The sequence below is a fragment of the Squalius cephalus genome (genome assembly GCF_949319135.1).
Source record: "Squalius cephalus genome assembly, chromosome: 18".
NCBI lineage: Eukaryota > Metazoa > Chordata > Actinopteri > Cypriniformes > Leuciscidae > Squalius > Squalius cephalus.
Window position 1 is genome coordinate 718,324 of NC_137139.1, and position 10,260 is coordinate 728,583.

The window sequence follows — 10,260 nt, forward strand, 5'->3', positions numbered from 1 at the left end:
TATATATATGCTTCCTCTCATGCTGATAGGGTAATTGTTTGATGAGTTGATTGATTGATTATTTGAACGTGCTCCTCCCGAACTTTGTTAATGAAACATCATTTGTCATCTTATCTACTTAAATATGACTATAATTGCCTTTTAAATGGCATAATGGTTCTCATTCTTGGACTGCTCAACATATTGACACTAGCCTGCTAGCTTATTAAATCTCATGTTTTATTAGATTATTTGATTCAAAAAACACAAATACTAAACTGTGAAACAATTAACTTTATACCCAGAAGATAAGCATGTAATGCAGTGTAACTACACTCACAGTAACACACGCACCCGTCTGCTCATCACACCAGCACAACGCTTTCTGGACAGTTCGAATTCAGAACCACTGAAAGATTGTAGCCAGATTTTATTCAAAATTATTGCCTGAAGTACATCAGGGCCTACAGTGTCCTGTACTGTGTGTGTGTGTGTGTGTGTGTGTGTGTGTGTGTGTGTGTGTGTGTGTGTGTGTGTGTGTGTGTGTGCTGTACACATCTAACGAGAGACCCCAGAAAGAGTGTTTAAGAGCAAACGACTACAAAGCAGATCTAACCATTTTTCGCTTTATTCAGTCGTGATTCGTTCACAAAAGCACAGTTTGAAAATAAAGCCTACTATAAGACTACTATAAGACTACTATAAGACTACTATAAGACTACTATAAGACTACTATATCAGCACTAATATGTTCCTCTCGACACATTTCTGAGATGCGCACACTGAAGGACTCTGGACCCGTGTGCACTTTCATTCCAGACCAAACCAGAAGCAGGAATTTCATTGGTCGGCCAGTGTTTAATGCGAGGATGTCATCAGACACCCTCCATCTGGACCCCAGAGGAAGACTTTTACTCGATTACACACATGGCAGACTCCAGCATTAATGAGTCCCGTATTCCCCACGGGACCCTGCCGAAACAACTGAATGATCTTGACCCTAGAGGGGCTCCTCTGAACAAAAGACAGAGACGTCCCTTTTGTGTTTCCCTTTCAAGCTTATCTTCATTAGAAACGCTCCTCTGTTGAAGCCAAACATTTACATGTCAGCTGTCAGAACATGTTCCCGTTTACACTGGAGCCAGTGCGAGACCAGGATCTGTATCAGCTCTCACACTCACACTGTCAATCACAAAATAACCTAAAATCATTAAAGGGGTGGTTGATTATGATTTCACTTTTCTAACTTTAGTTAGTGTGTAATGTTGCTGTTTGAGCATAAACAACATCTGCAAAGTTACGACGCTCAAAGTTCAAAGCAAAGGGAGATATTTGCTTTTAAAGAAATCACTTTTTAAGGACTACAACAAACGGCTGGTAGAGACCACCACATTCCTCCCGGGCTAGTGACATCACCAACCCTAACATTTACATAAACCCCGCCCCCGGAACGCGCAACAAAGGGGACGAGTCCAAGTTGAGAAGAGGTGATAGGATGTGCTAACACACAAGCTGTTGAAGCTCCGCCCCCTGTGCCGGGAGCAGCAGCTCATTTGCATTTAAAGGGACACACACACAAAACTGCGCGTTTTTGCTCACCCTCAAAAAGGGACAACTTTAACATGCTATATAAAAATATCTGTGGGGTGTTTTGAGCTAAAACTTCACACACACACTCTGGGGACTTCAGAGACTTACTTTACATCTTGCAAAAAGGGGCATTATACCACCCCTTTAACTTAAGAAGCAAATTACACTGAATACATTACCATGTATTATTGATTCAGTAAAAGAATATGCATGACTGTTTAATGATGTTAGAGCTGCATTATTGAGCTAGCACTAGCTTTCTGAGACGTATAAAGCTGTCCATGTCGTCCTCAAGAGCTCTGTTACAACACATCAGAGCTCTGTCAAAGCATTTCCTGGAAGACTTCGCCAGCTGTTTATTCATAAGAGCCCCATTCAGTTCACTGACACACACACTCATGCTCATTACGGTAAAACTGCATGGAGAGAATTCGGGAACAAATGTCAGTGAACTGCTGGCTATCCACCCCACACACTGCGCTTCGGAGAAGAGATGGACACTTGTTCAATGATCATAACCCTCGATTCTTAATGCTGTTACTGCGAGTCATTAGCTGGATGATTCACGACTGTGTGTGTGTGTCATGTGATGTTAAACCGCCTGCTGTTCACACACTCACTCACTGAGAAACATCATGCATTATGTGTTATCTTTTGAACAGGACGAGGATATGTTATGGTTTCAGCATGTACTGCAGCATTACTAATATAAGATTATAGTTTCGTGCTTGCTGACTAAAGTTTTGTTGTTGCTGTGTGATTATTGTAAGGTGATTGCACTTTCAGAAATAAAGATAGCATAGATCACATCACATATTGTGTCCTATGCAACTATATACAGGGTTCCCACACCTCGGTTAACTTCAAATTCAAGGACCAATACCCTCAAATTAAACAAATCAGAAACGAATCAGATTCAATTCTTTTTTATCACTGCAATACATATTGTTATTTTGATTAGATAATCATCAAGTGTTCTAATATAGAAGCAAATAAAGTGAGAGACTATACATGTAATATACATTTATGCACTTTTAATGCCCTGGCCTTTGCAGATATTTATAGATGTCCATCTTTAAGCATAGCAGACTCTTTGGATTTATATGAAATGGTAACACTTTACAATAAGATTACATTTTTAGCATTGACTAAGGTTAATAAATGTTGTAGTTTTGTTCATTGTTAGTTTGTTACTTTCAACATTTACTAATACATCTAAAATTGAGTTTAAATTTTTATTTTATCTGTTAACCTTAGTTAATGTACTATGCACTAACATGAATGATCAAGGTACAATTGTATTGCTCAAATATTAATACATGCAGTAAAAATGTATATTGCACAATGCAGTTCATGAAAGCTAGCTAATACATCCTTGTTAACCAATGGGACTTGCAAAGTGTTACCTGTGAAATTTACGTTTGTTTCTAGGTTATAGCTAAAGAAACCTGTCATATTTTAATGTTTAAATTATTTTCTGTAGAATTCATTCTGTTAAACTTCTCATTTTAATATATTCATATTTATATATTTATTCAATTTAGCACATTTCAGTTCAGCACTGTTTTACTTGGAGTGTTATGTTTTTAAAGCTGCAGTCGGCAAGTCTGGCACATTGGGTCGACTTGGCCAAAATTTTGAATGTTTACAACTCCCATGCCCCTCCCCCACTACCAACGAGCACCCGCCCATAGAGGTCGTGCTCGTCAGTGCGTGTGCACCTGATTTTCTGTGAACGCGTCCGTCTCTTCAGCATCGATCAACACCATGGACTCGGAGGTAGGCTGCCCTGGCTAATCTATCCATAGATAGCAATAACCGAGGCATCGGAAGCTTGTTATTAGATTTTCTCTCCGCCATCACGCTTTGTACAATCTTCAGGCGAACTTCAGGCGTGTCGTGTGCATGTGATATTGTAATGTGCGCGAGCCGCGAGGGAGGGGGGATCTGTGGCGTGTGCACGACCTGTGATTGACAGTCAGATCTCACACCCCCCTGCGCTGATTGGACCCGATGATCTGGGAGCGGTGGATTTTTGCAAAACAAATAACACGCTCCAGGTGGAGTTAGAAGCTCGGGTTTTTTTCTAAAACCACCTTATTTATGTTGTTCTGTCGGATTATAGTGTCGATTTCACTGAATATGATCAAAAAAATGTTGCCGACGGCAGCTTTAATACAGTGTCCATTTAAAAATATATCGGTTAATTAATCGGTTATCAGCACGTACGGTCAAACCTAGTCATCGGAAAAATCTACCATCGGTCGACCTCTAATAGTGTTGGCCCACATCTGGCATGTGTGGGATCTGGATCTGGCATGTGTGGGATCTGGATCTGGATGTGTGGGATCTGGATCTGGCATGTGTGGGATCTGGATCTGGCATGTGTGGGATCTGGATCTGGCATGTATGGGATCTGGCATGTGTGGGATCTGGATCTGGCATGTGTGGGATCTGGATCTGGCATGTGTGGGATCTGGATCTGGATGTGTGGGATCTGGATCTGGATGTGTGGGATCTGGATCTGGCATGTGTGGGATCTGGATCTGGCATTTGTGGGATCTGGATCTGGCATGTGTGGGAACTGGATCTGGATGTGTGGGATCTGGATCTGGCATGTGTGGGATCTGGATCTGGCATGTGTGGGATCTGGATCTGGATGTGTGGGATCTGGATCTGGATGTGTGGGATCTGGATCTGGATGTGTGGGATCTGGATCTGGATGTGTGGGATCTGGATGTGTGGGATCTGGATCTGGCATGTGTGGGATCTGGATCTGGATGTGTGGGATCTGGATGTGTGGGATCTGGATCTGGATGTGTGGGATCTGGATGTGTGGGATCTGGATGTGTGGAATCTGGATGTGTGGGATCTGGATCTGGCATGTGTGGGATCTGGATCTGGATGTGTGGGATCTGGATCTGGATGTGTGGGATCTGGATGTGTGGGATCTGGATGTGTGGGATCTGGATCTGGCATGTGTGGGATCTGGATCTGGATGTGTGGGATCTGGATGTGTGGGATCTGGATCTGGATGTGTTGGATCTGGATGTGTGGGATCTGGATCTGGCATGTGTGGGATCTGGATCTAGCATGTGTGGGATCTGGATCTGGATGTGTGGGATCTGGATCTGGCATGTGTGGGATCTGGATCTAGCATGTGTGGGACCTGGATCTGGATGTGTGGGATCTGGATCTGGCATGTGTGGGATCTGGATCTGGATGTGTGGGATCTGGATCTGGCATGTGTGGGATCTGGATCTGGCATGTGTGGGATCTGGATCTGGCATGTGAGGGATCTGGATCTGGATGTGTGGGATCTGGATCTGGCATGTGTGGGATCTGGATCTGGATGTGTGGGATCTGGATCTGGATGTGTGGGATCTGGATCTGGGTGTTTCTAGCTGATTCTTGCGACTCTGACAGGATTTCCAGCCATTCTGAGAATTGCGACATGCATTGATGTGAACCAGATGAAGGACTCTGACGGAAGCTAATACACTCTCTGTTCTTCAGAGAAAATGAGTCAATGAACACAACAAAGACTCCTTTCTGTCACAGGAAGTGGACAGAGAAAGGTCAGATCAGAGATGGGCATAGATGAAGACTGAGGCAATGACGTGGTGAAGCGGTGCCCTGCTCTGCACTTTCTTCAACACTAATCTGTGTGTTCGTTTGCACTGTATTAGTTCTATATTCCTGATTTCCACTGCCATGTTAATGCATGTATCCATTCAGCACTACAGCAGGAAAGCTGTCTGAGAATGAACATGTCTCCGTCAACAACCAACATTCTTCTGTTCAAATTATTAAAAAAGATCTCCTTAAAGTAGTTCACCCCAAAATGGAAATGTCTTCATTTGCTCGTCCTCATGTTCCACACAATTCTTTCTTTTGCCGAAGGAATTTTGAAAAATGATTCAGCTGTTTGTAAAAGTAATGAAATTCAATTGAAAAAAAAGATGAATGAATCTATATGACTTGACTGGTGTATTCCCTGAACACATGTACATCTGAATCCGGCAGGACCGGAGCTCCCCTCACAAACACAGCTGGGACCACGTCCAGTTTAGAGATGAGCCTCCTATACACATCAAGTTCTTTTATTAGATACAGCTATTTTCACATGGATTTTGATTGGATCGATATCTACAATATTTAATGACAATACTTTTAAATAAGGTCACCTTTCGGTTCATGCATGCACAAGATATGATGTACAATGAGCAGTATTTTAAAACATTAATCATGTTAATTGTCAGCGCAAACACAATAGTTCATTCTTACTTCATACTGCATGAATTAATGAAACTAATGAGAACAAATACATTTAACTTTTACATTTTGATAATATATTAATAAATGTGTAACCACACTGTAATGTGTTTCATTTGACTGTATCGTGTGATGATATTATTTCCTACTGTTCATCTTGTTACAAATCATACTTAATGAAAGAGTATAAGCATTCATTTAATGTCAAATATACTGCACTTAATCATATGAAATTCAAAATAATAATTTAATGCGTTTAATAAAGTGAAACATGCATTTCTAAAAACAGTAAGACATTTGGCAACAGATCCAGCATGAAAACAGGGAGCTGACTGTAATATTTCTGTCAGAACTCATTTAAAGTGTTTATCTGCAAAAAAATATGAAATCTGTGCTATTTCATATTAGCACAGATTCTGTATAGCACAGGGGGTTCTGACACAATCAGGATCTAATATTAGCATAGACCGTAGCCTATAGTAGCACTCAGGTCCTCAGGTACTCAGGTCCTATATGGACTTGAATTCAGTTATCAAAGTTATCCGGAAGAAGGTTATCAGCGGCTTAAAGCCTGTGTTTAGCGCTGAGATTGGTTGGTGGAAATTCTACATATTCTGTTGTTCTGTTATAAAGTTGCGCTGTTGAAGCTATAGACCTTGTGTAGCCCCGCCCCTTTTCAGCGCTGCACTCGTTGTCTTTTGACTTCCGGTCTGTATTTTCACTGCGATCTTGCGTATTTATGAATGAACGGCTCGTTTTAAAATCTTTTCACTCTAATGACATTTGGTAAGACATCTGCTTTAAACATTACAATCCTCATGATAACTTTCGTTAACTTTACAATTAAATAATGCTAATTACTCCTGGACAGCAATGCCATAGAAATATACAAAGTGACCGCAAAAACGGAAGTTCAAAGACAATATTCTAAAGATCGTTTCTCTGGCCCATAAGGTCAATATGTCCGACTCAAGCTGAACCTTGTCCAGCTTTATTGACCATATAGGTCAGGGCTATTCAACTGGCGGCCCGCCAATCATCTCCATCCGGCCCGACGGCACCACCCTCCTCCTCCTCCTCCTCCTCCTCTTCCTCTTCCTCCTCCTCCTCCTCCTCCTCCTCCTCCTCCTCTTCCTCCTCCTCCTCCTCCTCCTCTTCCTCCTCCTCCTCCTCCTCCTCCTCCTCCTCCTCTTCCTCCTCCTCTTCCTCCTCCTCCTCCTCCTCCTCCTCTTCCTCCTCCTCCTCCTCCTCCTCCTCTTCCTCCTCCTCCTCCTCTTCTCCTGGTGGTGCGGCTAGTTTAGTGTGTTTACGTGTGAATATTTCAGCAGTTATAATGCGCTTGCATAACGGCCTGAAACTATTCGGATTCGTTCGGACCGCTCTGTCACTGAATCTCCTGAGGCGATTTCTCGCTTAACAACAAATCTGTTCTCAGTTGTTCCACTAGTGTTTCAGCACGGCCCAGCACAGAGCTGAGTTTACTCCCGGTCCCGGACACTAGTCTTAAACAGCGTTTCAATTCGACAGACACCTCTCTGTTACAAACCACAAATCACTCGATGGTTTGACTAGTGTTATTTCCCATATAACAGCCTCAACATTCCCAACAAGACTGATGAGGAAAGCAGGAGAAACACTGTGACATGAAGGAAAATAAAAGACTTTAATCCCCTAATCACCCTTACAAACATTTACCATGAATGTACTGTAGTAATTTACCACGGTTTGGGCAGAAATATGGAATATTTATATTGAATATGTCATAGTAATTTATTTTGCATTAGATTTATTAGATGGGTAGAGGCATATATAAGTCGTTTTTGTTATGAAATTTCTTTGTGAAGGTGCGTATAGTTTTGGACCTGTGTTTAGGCATTTATAATACAGTGGGAGTGAGTAGCCTGTGGTTATCAAGCCTCACTGTCAGAATATTTTCATTTAAGCATAACAATTATGAAAATAATAATAACAATTTCTTACCAATAGCTATGAGCTTGTATAATTAATTTATTTGTTCCAAGGAAAATAGTTGTACACAGCTGTAAATAATCATGTTTTTATTTATTATGGTCTTATATATCTGCATACTGTTGGGTACCACATTTCCAAGTAAATACAATACTTTGTTTGGTTTACTTTAGCATATTTATTGAAACTGTTATGTTTCAATAAATAACGTTTCAATAAATAATCGAAACCCCCAAACCAACCCACCGGCCCACCTCAACTTTTCGATTTGATAATCCGGCCCGCGAATGTAGCTAGAAGAATAGCCCTGATATAGGCTGTAATAACATTAATAAATAAATGTGTGAATTATTCAAGGCATCTTTCTATGGAAACTGTAAATGTTATAGAGTTTTCATTTAGTTTTGAGCATCTGTTGTAGCATCGTCTGTTATTACACTCATAGAGTATACACAGATTACAGCCCTAATATGGACCCGTCACACACTTATGGGGTCTCAGAAGCAGACGTGAATTTCTCTAGGAGAATACAGCAAATAGCCTATAATTTTGCATTCTCATTTGCTCTAATAGCAAAAGAAAAGAAAAAGAAAAAAACACTTTTTTTCCAAAAAGGAAAAAATGAGTATGACAAATCTACTGTCACTCCCTCGACCAATTATTATTAATTATTATTATTATTATTATTATGTTTAATATTCAGTTAAATAACAGTGCAGTGCCATGTTTATTGTGCCATATTTAACTATATGATGACATGCTTGTGATTCAGCATTTTACCATATTATAATTGAGGCCAGTGAAATCAAGGATACACTAAGCATTGTCAATCCTGGAGAATCACAATTACGAACATTAAAAGATTTAAAAGATTTTCTTATATAGCTTGGGCTACATCATAACATCCACGCCACATAAAGAAACAATGGCTGAGGCCGTTCACCTGCTAGCGACACACACACACACACACACACACACACACACACACACACAGAGATAGGCGGGGTGGCAACTAAAAAGCAGAGCACATTGCTGAAATAATATATAATTTTTAACTGATAAAGATGGCATGTCTTTCCCTCACAGCTCCTGAAGAGGGTTTTATATATCAGCATGATCTGAGTTAGACTGACACCAGACTGCATTACATTTACAATGAACAAGCTTACTTTTCAACACATTGATTCCCAGGATTGAACGGAATAGGAAGTGCCCTGCTTCTGCAATAATATACTTACTCATGCACCCATGCTTGTATTGAAAATTATTCTATCAAAATAATCTCCAATTATTGGACATAATAACAGACTATAATTTAAAAAAATCAATAAAAAAAATCACCATTTCTGATAACAGCTAATAGTTCCATCAGTCTCCAAGAGTGCAAGATCTGAATCTGCCACACTCCCTCACTAATGTGAACACACACACAAGGCCAAGGTGTGTTCGAGCTGCATTCGGCCCCTAATGACTGAGATATCACCATCACACACACACACACACACACACAACCACCTACATACAGCCAAAAGGCACAGTTTTGTTTCTGAAAGGATCAAAGTGTCTTACCTTTACAGGTAGTGTGAAGGTCTTGGACAGAAGACAGGTTTCTATCTTGTGGTATGGCCACGGTGACACGCCTTATTCTCTGCTTCTCCTCTGTCTTTCTCTCTGTTCATCCCATCCAATGGGTGAAGCCTTGACGGATGCTGCAGTGAGGGAGAACACACCCTTCACCCCCCTCCCCTCCTCAGCATGTGCTCCTCCCACACACCTCTGATTGGCGGATGAGTGGAGGTGACATCATCTCTTTCTCTGTTCTGTCTATCCCTCCCCTCCCTTCTCTCTCCCTCTTTCTGTCTCAGCCACAATGGAGAGGTTCAAGCTTTTCCTCTGATTGTTCTCCGCACCCCAAACAGTCCGAACTATCCAAGGTATTTTTAAGAGGTTTTCTCGACTACATTCATTGCCATTGGCAGTTCAACATCACCCTGGCTCTTTGTTATGTTTACCCATTTTTAACACATAACAATCTCAATCTCATTACTGTAATACCTAAATAATAGAATATTATCGAAATTGTAAAATATTTATACACAATAACAGTAGTGTTTTTATTCGAATATAAAAAAAAATGCATTATGTTTGCAATCTGAGGAAATATAATTTAATGGGAACCATCATAGAAATAATGCAATTATGCAAAGAATATTAACAAACAGGCCAATTTAAAAAAAAAAACTTTTCAATTTTTATTTATTTATTTTTTCTTTCATTTTGAGTGAGAAATGTGGCCTGGTCATGTGACATTCACCCTTATGCACGTCAATGGAGTTTGCTTGCCTTTAAGTTAAAATGATGATTATTGGCTTTAAGCTGAAATTCCATCCATCTATATTTAGAGGTCTGCAGAATATCTCATTTTGTTTTCTTAAAACCAATACTGTA

At 40.5% G+C, this 10,260-nt stretch overlaps 1 protein-coding gene across 2 annotated transcripts in view; it reads right to left on the minus strand.

Moving 5' to 3' along the window:
- l1camb (L1 cell adhesion molecule, paralog b) overlaps positions 1-9,509 on the minus strand; it is a 77,395-nt gene extending 67,886 nt beyond the window's left edge. For both annotated transcript variants that reach the window (XM_079848760.1, XM_079848759.1), the window contains exon 1: positions 9,382-9,509. The gene's annotated coding sequence lies outside the window, so the exon portion shown is untranslated. The remainder of the gene's footprint in view (positions 1-9,381) is intronic.
- Between the last annotated feature and the right edge of the window lie 751 nt (positions 9,510-10,260).